The sequence below is a fragment of the Panthera uncia genome (assembly GCF_023721935.1).
Source record: "Panthera uncia isolate 11264 chromosome A1 unlocalized genomic scaffold, Puncia_PCG_1.0 HiC_scaffold_17, whole genome shotgun sequence".
Classification (NCBI taxonomy): domain Eukaryota; kingdom Metazoa; phylum Chordata; class Mammalia; order Carnivora; family Felidae; genus Panthera; species Panthera uncia.
The window spans coordinates 148,446,762-148,463,441 of NW_026057577.1; positions in this window are offsets into that span (position 1 = coordinate 148,446,762).

The window sequence follows — 16,680 nt, forward strand, 5'->3', positions numbered from 1 at the left end:
TGAGCTAACACCCATAGATGTCAGCATCCTCTCTGTCCCCATTTACTAAGAAAGCCACAGGGGACATGTCACCCCCCCCCCAACCTCCCCAAGGTCCTCCAGGGAGTCAGGAATGGATCTGGGCATGAGACCAAACTCGCCTGACCTATAAACCAGACCTGATGGTGTATCTCACATTTATTTCCTATGTTTGGATAATGAGAATTTTCATTCAACAGGCTATTAATTATTTTACTCAGCATGAGCATTGAGTAATTGTATCACCTTATAAGAACAAATGAGTGTGGGGAATTTTAGAACTGACCTTGCAGCTGCTAATTGTGCCTTTAAATATTCAACAGCACAGAGTGAATATGCATCCGTTTTTTAATCTCAAATTCAAAAACTTTTCATCACCCGTGGAACCAAAAGATTGGTTCATACTCAGCTTCTTTTGGGGGGCGGGGGGGCAATGTCATTTAATGAATAATGAATAGCAATAATGCCAATAAAAACAAATACCAGTAATAAAAACTAATATTGGGAGCTTATCATGTGGCATTTTATAGATTAGGCACCCAGATGAACTGATTTGCCCAGCACACAGCCAGTGATAGTAAGGTGGACTTTGAACCCACACGACTTGGGTAAAGTAGCCACTTTGGTGGTCACCCACAGCCTCTTCACCAGGCTGGTGCCCACACACCAACTGCTGGGAGGGTTGGCTGCTAACGGCACCTGACTCCAGCCCCACGGCCACGGCCAACAGCTTACTGATACCGCCTACAAAAGACGGTCTCCCGCCTCAAACGGGTTAACTCTTGTTGTTGTGATTCTGGTTCCAGACCAACCCCCCATCCCTGGACCTTTCGCTGAGACCATAGCCTGTGCTCAGCTCTCTCCTTCCCTGTCCTGAATTGCTTTCTCTTTCACGTTTTTTTTTCCCCCTGAGGAGCATGGTTCCTGCACTCATGTGCACCTGAACTTGAACCCTTGTCTCAAGATGCCAGTTCTTGGAAACATGACCTCAGATGGTGGGTTCTGTGTCCTCAGAGGCAGAACAGTGCATCTGGAAGACAAGGGGAAGAAGCAGGGGCGGTCCCGGCCACGGCTGCCTCCGGGGCCCCACTTGGAGGACTTGTGCTTCCCATCTTTGGCTCTGTGGCCGGCCAGTCTTCACCCCGAGTGCTGAGGCCCTTTCACCGAGAAAGCTCCTCGTGCCCACAGTCAGCAGCACAGAAGGGGTTCCCTGCCCCCAGGGGTGATTTACCTTGACCACCGTGAGGTCGACTCAGGACTAATGCTCTCAGGTAACGCACACAGCGTTTGGTGGTGTCCCGTGCTCAGTGTAAACAGTCCTAGGTACATACGGCAACCAGAGACTGATGAGGGTTTGGTCACCAGGCCCTTGCATCTGGATGAGCATTGGGTCAACACACCAGGTGGGCCACATAGATCAGCCTTTCCGTTTGGAATGGAGAAGGGCTCCGAGTTGGTAGGAGAGGAGGGAGCATTTTCAGCTGGGGGTAGGGGTGCGTGTGACGGTGGTGGGTAGTTTGTTCGTAAGCCTCCTTGCACAAGACTTGTGACCGCAGACGCGTGAGCAGAGTGAGGTTAATGTGGGAAACGAGTGAGTTTGAGCCCTGCAGGAGTGGCCTGTCACAGGTGGCAAGTGCCCCCGCCAGACCCCCTTTACCAGGCCGGACCCCTCCTCCCCCACTGTCGTGTGCATTGACGGATGGCTCACGGCCACCCCCTCTTTGAAGAAGAGTCATCTGCTGACCAGAACTGCTTCATCTGGGAAGTCACAGAAGCGTGTGGCCTATAATTAACGAGTCATTGGCATGAGGAAACAAAACCTGGCCCCCTTGACTCAAGGGGGTAGCACTCAGCAGTTGGCGAGTGCTCTGGAGAGCCACCCCCCGCCCCCAGGACCAGGCTAAGGCTGGATTTTGTCTGTGAGCACATCCTTGGTGGGCTCGGCCCATTCTTACCTTCTTAACCCCCTCCTTCCACGTTCGCCAACAGAGCCATCCCTCAGCAAGTTAAATATCTGTCTTGAATTTCGCTTTTTACAAATGTATTTCATATTCATTTATTTTGAGAGAGAGAGAGAGAGAGAGAGAGAGAGAGAGCGCACGAGTAAGGTAGGGGCAGACAGAGACAGGGAGAGACAAAATCCCAAGCAGGCTCCACACGGTCAGTGCAGAGCACAACACGGGGCTCGAACTCACGAACTGTGAGATCATGACCTGAGCCGAAATCAAGAGACGCTTAACCAACTGAGCCACCCAGGTGCCCCTTTTGAGGAATTCAACCTAAGTCACCAGGTGGTAGGTTAACCCATCTTCAGTTCTCATCATTCGCACAAGACGAAAATCACAGCTTCTGGGGCGCCTGGGTGGCTCAGTCGGTTAAGCCGCTGACTTCGGCTCAGGCCATGATCTCGAGATCCGTGAGTTTGAGCCCCACATCGGGCTCTGTGCTGACAGCTCACAGCCTGGAGCCTGCTTCGGATTCTGTGTCTCCTTCTCTCTCTGCCCCTCTGCCTCTCATGCTCTCTCTCTGTCTCTTTCAAAAATAAATAAACATTAACAAAATTAAAAAGAAAATCACAGCTTCTGATTTGCGGCTGGTTTTTGCAACATGCCTTCAAGTTTTACTGGGTCTAATGCAATTGTAAACCAAAGCCACACGTAGTACACAAGAGTGCAAAATGTAATGGTACTCTGAGCAACTGAGATGGAAAAATTAAAGTTACCGGCATGATATAATTGCTTCATAAAAAAATCAATATCTGCCTGCACACAACACCGATTCATCAATAAATGGCTGCCTAATTACCCAAGAGTCAAAATGGACGGTTTTAATTCGTTCCTGTTGTCATTTTCTGAAATTCTATCCTGTTCAAGGTATGGGATATGCTTCCGTCCATCTTCCCAAAAGAAGACTCCTATTTCCAGCTGACGAGATTATTTTCTTCACGGTCTCCAGGAGCTTGTCATCAAAACTCGAAAAGAAATACTTTCATGGTATTTTTGAAATAGCATCTCTCTCGTCAACGACCATAATTGTGTCAACTTGTCAATGACGTACCTAGTTTCTGCTCACAGTTTAACCTCTGCCGAGAGCTTTCCAGACAGCCAGGACATGAAGAATTTGTTCAGTGTATATCTGTTCCCAAACTCCAGACATCAGAGCCCCGAGGACTGTGTGGGGCACCCAGGTCATTATCGATGGGACAGAAACACGTGATGACACAGAGGTTTCATTTCAGAGGGGACCTTATAAAGTCCTCTGCAGCCTGAAGTCTCCAAGCCCATGCCCGGCCCTTCATCATTCTGTGTGTCTCTCAGGTCTTTGGGCCTTTGTAATTCTATTATGTTGTGCTATGGACACTTCACGTGCGATCTGCCCTCTGAAGCTGGCAAGTGTATGGCACTGTATTGTTGACGGTGGGCCCAGGGTTGCACAGGTGACCTCCAGAGCTTGTTCATCACGTGCAGCTGGAACTTATGCGCACTGATGAGTAACTCCCCATTTCCCCTCCCCAGCCCCTAGCCATCATCCCACTCCTTGATTCCATGAATCTACTTTCGATGGGTCATTTAAGTGGAACCATGCAGCATTTATCTTCCTGTACCTGGCTACTTTTTAATGTTTATTTATTGATTTTGAGAGAGAAACAGAGAGAGAGAGAGAGAGAGAGAGCAAGCGAGCAGGGGAGGGGCAGAGAGAGAGGGAGAATGCCAAGCAGGCTCTGCATTGCCAGCACAGAGCCCGATGCGGGGCTTGAACTCACAAACCATGAGATTGTGGACCTGAGCCAAAACCAAGAGTCAGATGCTTCATGGACTGAGCCACCCAGGCGCTCCATAACTGGCCAGTTTAATTCAGCATAATGTCGCCAAGGTTCATCAATGTTGCCTCCCATTGCAGAATCCCCTTCTTTCGTAAGGCTGAACCAGTATTCCACTGGACAGACAGATCGCATTTCTGAAGCCCATTTCTCTGTGGGTGGGCATTTGGGTTGTTTCCACATCTTGACTTCTGTGAATAATGGTGGTGCTAATGTCTGTTTGAGATCCTCCTTTCAATTCTTTTGGAAAATAACCAGGAGTGGAATTACTAGATCATATGCTGACTCTATTTTTGATTTTGTGAGGAACCTGCATACTGTTTTCCACAGTGGCTGCACCAGTTTGCATTCCCCCCAGTGGTGCTCAAGGGCACCGATTTCAAGGATAATACCACAGTGCCTGGGGGTTGACAGGGGGATGTGAGACAGGGCAAAACCTAAAACCTCTGACTTTAGTCTAGGCTTTTCCCGAGGTCAGCATCTGAAAGTGGGGGAAGAAAGCTGGGGGTACATGACACACGGAATATACAATATACATTCTAAATAAAATAAACTCCTTATTCCAACCAAAGCCAGCAGTGACATGAAATCAGTCACCCCATGGGCCTGTATGGTGCCCGAACCCTGGCCGAGGCTCAGTAAGAAGGACACACAACAGTGTTGACATGTCTGGTTGCAATCACTGCTGAGTCACTTTTAGCCACTTTGTAGATCCCAAGGACGAGGGCCAACGTGACCAAGGGGTTGCCAACAGCCTAACTACTGTCTCATAACAACAGGAGAAAGATGCTAATCCAAGTATATAGGAATTTTTAATATTTCAGTCTCTTTTTTCATATTTTGGAACATTTTAAATATGCAAAAAGTAGGAAAAAAGATAGCCAACACCCATTTACACATCACTCTTAAGAAATGTTGAAATGTTGATGAGTTACAAGAATTATTTCAGGTTTTGTTTAAAAATCTATAGATTTGCCACCAGCTTTTATAAGTCACCATTTTTAAAAGTCACTGTTTTTCTGAAATTTTGTTTATCATTCATGACAGGGGAGATTTTATTGTACGTGTTCACGTGCACAAATAGCGATCTTGTGTGATGTTAAATTTACGTGAACAGCAAATTATTCTGAATGTTCCTTTGCAACATTTTTCCCATATTCCAGCAGGATAGAAAATTATTTTTTTCTTTTTTCTTTAATTAAAAATTTTGCCCACCTTCCGCCCCCTGCCTCAGGCAACCACCAATCTGTTCTCTATATTTATGAATTTGGTTCATTGGGTTTTTTTCAGATTCCACATATAAGGAGATCATATGGTATTTGTCTTTCTGTGTCTGGCTTATTTCATTAAGCATGACGCCCTCAAGGTCCATCCATGCTGTTGCAAATGGCAAGATTCCCTTCTTTTTATGGCTGAGTAATATTTCGTTATATATACATATATATGAATAGATATACATGTATATACATGTATATATATATATATATATATATATATGTATATATATATATATGTATACATATATAGCCCATGGTCTTTATCCACTTTATTCACTCAACCATGTTCAACCTAACCATGAACACTTAGGTCGCTTTCATTCTTGGCTGTTGTAGATAATGCTGAAATAAATAGGGGGATGTAGATATCTTTTCGTGTTAGTGATTTTGTTTCCTTCAGATAAGCACCCAGAAGTGGAACTGCTGGATCATATAGAAGTTCTGCATTGAATTTTTTTTGAGAAAACTCCATACCATTTTCCGTGTGTGTGTGTGTGTGTGTGTGTGTATCTGTGTGTATACATGCATACATACATACATATATTTTATACAGATTTATTTTACTTCTCACTTTACATTCATTCATTACTGAACTTCCTTTGCTACTGTATTATTTACGGTGTTTACACCTGTGATCCTCGGTGATACTAGCCTGTGCTTCTTACTCATACTCTCCATGTTTCAATTAGTAAGGGGGCTACGCTGGTCTTATAAAAGGAGTTGAGATGGTTTCCTCCTCTTTTAGTGTCTTGGAAAAGTTTGCACATGATAGGAGTTACCTAATTCATGAAGGTTTGGTAAATCACCAGGAAAGTCATCTATCCCTGATGTATTTTTGTGGGTAATTTTGAGAGTAATCCCAGGCTTAAACGGATTTTTGCATTTTGTGTGTGTCAGTTGCAGTATCTTTTTTTTCCCAACAAATTGTTATTGGCATAATATTTTCTCTTGATATTGGCTTCTAATTTTTAAGGTCTGTTCTATCTTTAGCTATTTCCCTATTTTTACTCTTAATATTGATTTATGTTCATCAGGTCTTGATTGGTTTTGCCTGAGATTAGTCAATGTTCAAACATTCTTTGTAAGGCACAAGATTTTTATGGTTGTTGTTGACCTTATATATTGTATATTTCATTAATTTCTTGTCTTATTGTTATTATTTCTTTAATTTACTCCACTATTTTTTCTCTATTGAAACTTGATTTCAGGGGCGCCTGGGTGGCGCAGTCGGTTAAGCGTCCGACTTCAGCCAGGTCACGATCTCGCGGTCCGTGAGTTCGAGCCCCGCGTCAGGCTCTGGGCTGATGGCTCGGAGCCTGGAGCCTGTTTCCGATTCTGTGTTTCCCTCTCTCTCTGCCCCTCCCCCGTTCATGCTCTGTCTCTCTCTGTCCAAAAAAATAAATAAATAAATAAATAAATAAATTAAAAAAAAAAAGAAAGAAACTTGATTTCAATACTTGGGTCGTTCATTTTACATCTTTTTTTCTTCCTGAATGATATATGGATTTAAGACAGGAATAGAATCTCTTGCAGGAATTTCCTAATTTACATTTTAAAAGTTTTAGTACATAACATTGCCATTATAGTTGGGTACCAAATTTCTTAAGTTTTATTATGATTTCTTATCTGATCAATGAAATACATGAAAAATGTTTTTAATGGTTGCTTCTAATGCATGGTTGTTTTTATCTGAGTATTATTTATTGATTTTGAATTTTCATATCAGTGAAAGTCAGAGAATGTGTTTTCTACCATATCAAAAAGACTTCAATACTCAGAAAGTGACAGGATTATTGATAATCACAGCAATAATCTTCAAAGACCTTGAAACATACAGAGCAACATGAAAATTTTCTAAAGGCTCAGCAGAAGTCTGATAGAACAAGTCACATCAGATGGCCCTTAGAACCCATGGCAGGACAGAAGCTGTTGATGGAAGTCATTACTAGGAGCACTAGAATGACACCATATTATAGGCAAACCATTTTAAATAATTATTTTCAATGCTCTCCTTTTAAAAAGTCTAAGGCTGAGAAATTCCAGAATAAAAGACTTCATTGTAATGCAGCTCCGACCAAGACAACATTTATCCCGAAGTTAAAGGATCTGAGATTATGTCCAAAGTAAACTATTTACCAGTACATAGGGTACCACCATCTGGACCATGTTCCGGCAGTGGGTATGAACCGGGCACCTGAGTCTCCAGGCCCCATGAGTCTGGGGTCGACACCCACATTTTGTGCTACAGTGAGCTGCTTGAACTGCAGGTAGACCAGCTGCCCCAGCAATGCCGCAGCCTGTGACCATGTGAGGAAGAATCTGTATGATTGGCCATTTAAGGCCAAACCAGTGTAAGGACCACCCATGAAAACAGGGCCGTCTCCTCTCATGAACTTTAAGGTCATCTTCTCCCATTTTCAGCACAGATCAGCTGCCTTACAAAGACAATGAGCATTCCTAGACTTCCCCAAGACAGATACAGAGAGACAGGGTTGACATTATCATAAGGGAAGAAAATATGCCCTAAACATTTGTAAAGGGCAGAGCCATCCATCTTGCAGAAGGAAAGAGTGAGGAGGGTGAGGCTCTTCTTGGTCCACCGGCACAGGCATCACTGGGTTGGTCCTGTGGGCACAGCCCCATGCCTCCTCGTGGAGCTTACCCCACGTACCTGGGGTTGCCCAGCCAGCCATTGCAATGGCTGTTGTTCCATTGTCTGTTGTTCATCAAATCACAGTTCAGAAATGAGTTCATAAAATTTGGTTGCACAGAACGGGTTATGTCTAGGAGCAAACATTCTGGAAATACCTACATTTAAAATTTTGAATGTACATTGTACTTTACTATAAGGTGCTGCCTAAGTAAGCATATGAAACTAGGCAAGAGGAGGGTCGGAAATGGACTTGAAGGAGCCCCTTCCAGGAAACAACCATTTCTTCTTTGTGTCAAGAAATCCTCTAACAAGCCTGCATGTCTGTCCAAGGATCCCACTCACGCAAGAGGGCTGCACGCAATTACCCCACGAACAGCCTCCGTATGAACTTGTTTCTCTGCCTCCAAAAGCCACCATTCCAGACCGATTCCGAAATTCAGATAAGCGTTAGCCAAATCTAAGACCGAGATGTAGAAAATAAGGCCTCCCACGCTCCCCCGGTGCTAAGATTCCCCGAATTTGCCTTTGCAAATGTAAGCAAAGTAAGGATTTCAAGATGAGATCATCCTGAATGAAGGTGGGCACTAGGCCAGGTGTCCTTACACCAGACAGACAAGGAGAAGATACAGAGAGGCAAAGGGCACGTGACAGTGGAGGCAAGGACTGGCACCTGCAAGCCACGGCCTTCCAGCCATCTCCAGGAGTTGGGAACATTGTCCGTCACAGCCCTCAGAAGGGGCCCGCCCTGCCCACACCTGAATCTTGGAGTTCTGGCCTCCAGAGCCATGAGAATAAGTTTCCATTGTTTCAAGCAACCCACGTGCGGTCTTTGTTGTAGTGGCCATAGAACACTGTGCACCATGCTTCCCCATAAGGCACCTCCTGCCACCTGATTACACATGGCTTCCTCACATTAGCACCTGCCTCCTTCACACTCCTCTCCTCAGTGTGGAACAGAGTCCATGGCGCATCCTGGGTGCACAGAAAATGCCCGGGAATGACCACCTTCACTGCCCTAGGCTCTGTTACACTAAAACACCCTGTCCTCCAGCCTGCGGACCACAAAAGTGGCCCTTCCCCTTTATGGCAATCTAACCACGTGCCTGGGTATTTTGCAGAAAGTTCAGCACCTACTTTGTCCCTCTCGACAACTCAGAGCAGCTACTATTCTCCCCCTTCCATAGATGGGGAGATGGAGAAGCACGGCGGTCAGATACCCTAGCCAAAGTCTGAATCACATTAGCGCAGTTCCTGATCACGTGGCCTCCAATGCCAGCTGGAGCCGATGACAGGATTAATGAGTTGGGTTTGTCACCCAGCGCTCAAGGCCCTTTCACCTGCCACTTTGTTTTACACGGAATTTGCCTGGAGTGGGCACGATAGGAGAAGGATGGAGGCAAGGTCTGTGCGTTGCACCAGCAGGAGCCAAGGAGAGGTGATCAGAATGGGAGCAATACTGCCCCCTCTTGACACCAGGTTGCTGACATCACTACAGGTGCATCGATCTGGACAGTCACTACAACAGGGAACAGACCTACTGCATATACAAGCATATACACCCTCTCTCAGTGCCTTCGTACCAGGGAGCTGTGGTCCGCCTTCCTGTCTGGGTCTTCCTGTGGAATCCCGCACTCCTTGGGAGTTTTTTTTTCGTTATTGTGAATGTGTCAGACTCTATCTTATGTGTCGAAATCTCAAGACGACTAATGGGATCCACTGCAGCAAAATCAATGCCTTATGCATTGTTTGCACGTCATTTGTAGAGAGGTAGATGCTAAAACAAAGCATTAGCCAATATTCTTGATTAGATGATAGCCAGAGAGGTGGGAAAGTGTATTTTAATTTCCCTTCCTTTTGAGTTTCCAATCAGATAAGGAAAGGCTTGATCTGTCAAACATGTGCGCCTCTACATCTCCGTTGGTTTGACCTTAAATCCCTACTCACACATCGCTCTCTGTGTCTGTTGGGTGTCACGTGCCCTCAATGGTGCAGCTTTGACCACCATGCTGTCTGGATACACTGGGCTCCCAGCAGTGGCTCCGGAGGCAGCAGCCACAGTGTTCTCCAAATCAAAGAGAAGGGAGCCAAAAAGAAGTCAGGTGAACATTATCACGGACGGTCTGAACTCCACACAGTCATCAGTTTTCCTATTCTTATCAAAGCAATACAAACACCACTAATCTTTATTGATGTGTCCATGCAAAGCCCCGTTCCACCCCAGCCACAGGCTACAGAGCCTCTTCTCATCTCACGTGGATCAGGAGGATTCTTTTTGACCTTGCTCAGCAGGAACTAGCCAACAGATCTTGTGCCAGATGCCAACTCATAAATCAGCACCCCAAGGAAGCTGACACTGTGGGCCAACAGATCAAGTTGCCCCTAAGCTGGCACCACACCTGAACATCTGTTCTGAGTTCCACACACCCAGAGCCCCTTTGGGACTGACTCGTGCTCCCTTTAAGCCCACTGTCCCCAGGCACACTGCAGAGCTTGACCCCTAGCGCTTCCCAAAACTTGAAGGAGCTGCTTGGGCACAGACACTGGACTGTGACTCAGTGGTCAGCAAGGGATGATTTGAGGACACTGGCTCTGCACGCACACTACCCAACAAAGGCCTGTCAACCAAACTATGCAGGTAAGAAGAGCTTCTTTGATTTTTAGACCAAATCATCCTCCCCCATTGTCCAGTCCTTCATTCCGCTTAACATGGTCTTTAACGGCCAACACATCTTTTAGAGCAGAACACAGCGAGATGAGGACATGATTGCCGTGTGAATGGCTACTAGACATCTTTGTTCAGGAACTTCCCATTTCTTATTTCATCTACTCTCAGCAAACGAATCAAGTTATTTTTAAAAAGGATAATGAAGATTAAGTTTCTGACTTCAGCTGTTGAATGTTCAAGATGCCCCATGGATGGACAAGCCAATGACTGCTTACCCACGTGAGCCTCTCCCAATGGCCCCACGTCTGACCTCTTCCTCCAGCGCTTGATGAGTCCTAGGCTCCTTCCATCCTTAAACACTGGCCTTAGGGCTTTCTCTTGCTGATTATGAAAATCCCTCTCCTGAGCTCTCAGTTCTGTTGTTGTCCCCAGCTCTGTCACCTAGACATCATTGATGAGGGCAACACCCAGCTCTACCCTCACCTTGGTCTGCTCCTCTTTTTCACCTGGGAAGCATTAATGTTTTGAATCATTGGCTTCCTCAGAGTTCAGGCAAGGGGCCCCTCTGGATAAGCCAGAGGAAGTGACCCTTGGTCGGGGAGCTTCAAACACCAGCTGGCAGTAGCCATTTCATTTCTCTGAGTCTGTCACAACTTGCAGTCCCCTGCCCACGGTCAGCCTAAACAGAAGGCATCTGCCTTTGCTCTAAGTGGGGGTCACAGTAGTTTCCATAGTGAGGTTTTGGACTCTTTCCAGACGGCCTTAATTCGTAAGGAGGGAGAACGTGCTCACGACCAGGAGAGCAAAGTCGCTGTGTGTCTGTTTGCCTTCCCCTCTCCATATGTGGCAATTCTGTCTTCCTCCCGTCGCCATTTCTGAGCCTCTGTGTCTCCATCGGTGAGTCTGTAGGCATCACCGTCCCCCACTTTCTTCTCTCCACACAGTGCCTACGCCTCCCTGTCCTGGGTCCCTCTGAGGGCTGCCCAACCCTGCAGAGCTGAGGTTATAAATGACCCACACGTACAGTGCATTTCTTCCCGCCCTGTGCTCCAAACCTTTCCATCATTTCCTTACATTTAAAACCAAGGGCATAAATATGTGCATTTCCAGCTTTACTTCATAAATAGAATATTGGGCAACCCTCAGTGGGGATGTCCACGTGGCACTAAGTGGCTGGAGCTGGAGGTTGGCCACCTGGTGTGTCTCACCCAGTGCAGATTGTGACCCTCCCCCTGCCACAGTGGGCCACTGTGCTTTGTCACGGGCGGAACGCTTGGGTCCTCCCAATATTCATATGGTGAATTCGAATCCTCAGTGAGGCGGCATCTGGAGGTGTGTCCCGTGGGAGGCGAGCAGGTTATGGGTGTGGAGCCCTCACGAATGGGATTAGTCTTCTTACAGGAAGAACACAAGACTGGGTACCTCTCTTTCCACCCCGTGAAGACACAGTGAGAAGGTATCATCTGCTCCCTGGAAGAGAGCTCTCACCAGAACCTGACCATGCCAGCATCCTGTTCACCGACTTCTGGCTTCCAAAAATGCAAGAAATAAATGTCTATTGTTTCTAAGCCACCCTGACTACGGTGCTTTATTAGTGCAGCCTGAACTAAGACAATAATCAAGGAATCAACCAACTTATAAGGTGGGAACCCACTGAGATCATCTGAGTTTTATAAAACACTGTTGCTCTGATTTAATGGATCTGGGGTACAGCCCAGGCATTTGGATTTTTAAAAGGTCCGCAGGGGATTTTAACAAGCAGACAAGAGCATGCCTCATGGCCTTGAGGATTACTTCTTTCCCTGGACAGGAGTCGTGTGGCCTCTTGGATCCTTTCTACTCTAAGACTCCACTATTGTCTAATTTTTTCCCTTTAGTCTGTCGGGTACCTTAAGAGAAAAAAAAAGTTACCCTGCATACTTTAATACATGCTTTGCATTTTAATTTTAGTTCAAAGAAGCCTTGAAAAAAGTGGATCACAAACTATTCCCTTTTTTGCCAGCTTTATTGAGATATACCTGACATAGAGCTTTGTGAAAGATTAAGGTGCACAGTGTGTTGATTTGATATTCTTACATATTGCAAAATGATTACCACCACAGGTAACAGCTCCATCACCTCACATAATTATCATTTCTTTTTTGAGGTGAAAATGTAATTCTTTTTGAACTTCTCTGGTTAAAAAGAAAACGAAATCACTGGTGAGATTAAAGCCCCAAGCAAGCAGAAGCAGCATTTTTATTGCAATGGTAGCCCTGGGTTGCCAGTTTGGGATGAATGAGTTGAAGGGGAGGGAGAAGAATTTCTTGCATCTTGAGGTAGTTACTGTCAATAGTGACTGGAATTTGTAGCATTGAACAGCCAAGTAGAGCTTTCTTTACATGGGGGGGAAAACGCTCATTGGACAGTGACAATGGGACAGCAAGTGACAGGCGGAAGAGACTTAAGGAAGACATTTATGGTTAAATGATGGATCAGTGGCTCTTGGTGGGTCATCCATCTCTCCACACACCACCACCAAGATAAGAACTCTAGAATTACTCCCAAATGGCAGATGAGGAAACAGAGGTTTCTCGAAAGGTTAAGTAATTTGCCCAGGATGACACAGGCAGGAAGGGACAGAACTAAGACCGGCCCTCCCAAATGATGGGCTTTGGACGACTGAGCTCCCCCATCGGCCTGGGGAGGATGAAGAGAGAGCTGGACAGAAGTCCTTGAGCCCAACAAGCCACCCAGCTGGCATCACTCCGTTCCACCTGCTAGCCAGGGCCATGACAGGAGGAAGCATGCCAAAATGGATTCCAGGGACAGGCGAAGGGCAGAGTCCATAGGGAGAGAAGCCAGCTATGTTCACAGGATGCATCTGTCCCCCTACCAGGTCAAGATGGCTTGTTTACAGTCCGTCCCCTGCTTTTAGCAGGATGAGTTCTTCATGGAGAAAGACTCATTCCACTAGCACTTAGCTGCCCCTGTCTTGCTGGCTGCTGAAAGCTGCCTTCACACAGATGGCTCTGCCTGCCTCCTCTCAGCATCGCTCTGTGCTTAGTACCAGAAGTCTGAGCCGTAGCCAATGGCCATCACGTACCACCTGGACACCCCCTGGCTCATCCTGAAATCCAGCCATCTGCACGGCCCACTCATGCCTCCAAACGCACCCTCCAGTGAGCGTGGTGAGGGGACATGGTGGCCTGCCCCCCACCTTGCCCTGGATGAAGCAACTACTCGACCACTGTGTCTTCAGAGACAAGGCGAAACAAGTGACACCGGATAACGACACTTGTGATAGAAGGTGTCGCTTCTCAACATATGGTTGGCAAGTACAGCACAAGGAGCTTTAGAGGACACGGTGAGCTGCCCGCAGACACTGTCTGGGTCTCTGCACAGTAATCAATTAGAAGGATGCGAGGAGTACACGGTTAAAATATAATGGATGTAGGCACAGCTTGGCGACCTATCTATCCCTTGTGGTGGTGATTCAGGAGAGCAGATGGGAATTTCCATATAACGAGTAAACCCCGTCCGTGTTAGGGAAACTTACTGGGGATGCTCGGCACCCAGGATGCCTCTAGGAAGCCAGTAGGAGATGAAGCAAAAAGGTCAGCAGAGCCCAGAGCATGAGACCCCGTGTGCACATGGTATTCCACTCGTTCATTCCTTGGTCTTCTCTTCTGGTTTTGCATGAGTGCTTTCTGTGATGTGACCATCACACTTGTCATACTCCGGTGCTATCTCCAGTTCCTCCCTCCCTCAGATCTGAATATCTTAGGTCAGGGAAAGAACTGTCACTGATCACCTAGTATGTGAACCGAACCCCACAAGACCACATAACGTATTTGGTTTGGGTTTTTCTACAACCCCCTTTGTTAATCTCGGCAAGCCAGATGAACCATTTCTGTGGAAGGTTGGGTAGGAAGCTCGTGACTGTGCTTCAGACAAGGAGCCCTTTACAGAAAACTTCACTCTGCCAACCACCCCACTCTTCCACTCCCTGGGCGCCAGCCCTCCTAATCACTCCCAGGTCCACGGGGGCTTTTGGGGTGTGAATATGCATCACTACTATGTGATCAACTACTGATTGTTCTTGATCCCAGTCATCTTGTGGGGAATTAAGATAATCATGGATTTTTTCAGTCACTATTGTGTTTATGTCCTTCTAGCTCCCTCATGCATAAGAGTGGTATGAGAGTAGTAATGAAAATAGGACAGGTTTTCAGTGAATCGTGCCCCCCACAGCTAGTGCTCTCCTGAGTTCAGACTGTGTTAAACCACTTTTCACAGACACAAGCACTGACTGAGTGTGGGGCAGTTACTGGATTTGGGAGGGAAAAGTGACATCTCTGGGGACAGATGTGATTTCCATTCAGAGAAAGAGAGAAACCAAGTCCCATTATAGCACATTTGTTAATCTCTTGACTGAAATTAAATTCTAAAAGGGCATCATGTGCTCCTGTGGGCTTACTGTTTACACACACACACACACACACACACACACACAAAAGACCACACCTCATCTCGTAACTATCCTTTTTAAAGTCCAATTGTAAAGTTTTATCCAAAGATGGCACAGGTGGGAAAACTGAGCTCTGAGAACTTTATCAGAGCTCAGCTTTCCCAAATGGGTAATGGAGTTCAACCAATCTTTTTACTTAGGAAATTAGTAGAGTGTTGGGAATCTTCCCATAGGTGCTTAAAAAAAAAAAAAACAAAAAAACAAAAAAACAAAAAAACCAAAACCAAAACCAAAACAGTTGACAACTTGGTATCCTGTTCAAGGTTGCAAAGTTCAACCTTCAGGGGAAAAAAACAAGCACCATAACCCCAACAAAAGACACACTAACTTCCATAAATAACTGGCAGGTGGAGACCAAGGCAGCACCTAGGACAGCTCCTCACCTCCCATTCTCTCCCCTCAACTTGGCACCACCTGACTTTCCATCTCCTCATCCACTGTTCACTGGACTGCAGCTCTCAGTCCTTCCTCTGACCAGTCCAGTGGCCTTTCCTTAGTCTTCAGTCCCCAGCTTTAACACTTCCAGCAATGTCTCCTCTTGCAATCCTTTCCCACTGGGCTCCTCTACCACCATCGTCACAGCATCCCTAACATCTGCGTTTCCCCTAACTCTCCTCCTACAGTGCCCTCCTTTCAGTGGCTCCCCCCATCCAGCCCAACATCAGATCTGGAGATCCTACTACAGAATCTCATCCAGCCCAACATCAAATCTGAATGTCCTACCACAAATCTCATCCAGCTCAACATCAGATCTGGAGATCCTACCACAGAATCTCATCAAGCCCAACATCAAATCTGAAAGCCCTACCATGAATCTCATCCAGCCCAACATCATATCTGGAGATCCAACCACAGAATCTCATCCAGCCCAACATCAAATCTGAAAGTCCTACCATGAATCTCATCCAGCCCAACATCAAATCTGGAGATCCTACCACAGAATCTCATCAAGCCCAACATCATATCTGGAGATCCTACCATAAATCTCATCCAGCCCAACATCAAATCTGAATGTCCTACCACGGAATCTCTCTCATCATTAGTCCACACCCCACACTTTCTCTCTGTTCACTCCATCGATGTTGCATAAGCACACCTAATTCAATAGGTTGGATGTTGACCTTAACATTTCCCAATTAACTCTACTCTCTAATCATTTCCAGTTTAACAGTTGAAAGAAATTTCCTCAAAAATTTGCTCTTATATTTTTATCCAGTTGTCTTTTGGATCTCTTCTTTTAAAGTCTCTTCTATCTGCATTTCGCTTCCATTCGCACAGCCATATTCATCACTCATGCACAGACTTTTGCAATTATATTCTGTCTCTATCCTCTTTCCCCTCCAGTTCACTTTTTATATGATTGCAAAACTAATCATTATGAACCTTGCTTTGAGCAAGTCGCCCTCTGCTGAACAACCACCAGCAACTGCTCTTTGCCTGTCAGATAATGTCTAACTCCTTACCGTGAACTCACAAGATATCACCTAGGACTCTCCCGTTACGTTATTTTCTTTTCATTATTCCTTTCTTCATTCCTTTAGTGCCTGTCGCATGCCAGGCACAGGGTTACATACAGGCTACTTATGATTTCCCTGAATTATCACAACAATCTGCCAAGGTTGGCGCTGATGTTCTATTTTGCAGATGAGGGAATGAGACACGGTAAAGCCAGGAGACGTTGGCGGTCACACGCATCAGACCCCACGGATGTAGTCTCAACCGCAGTACGTATTATCA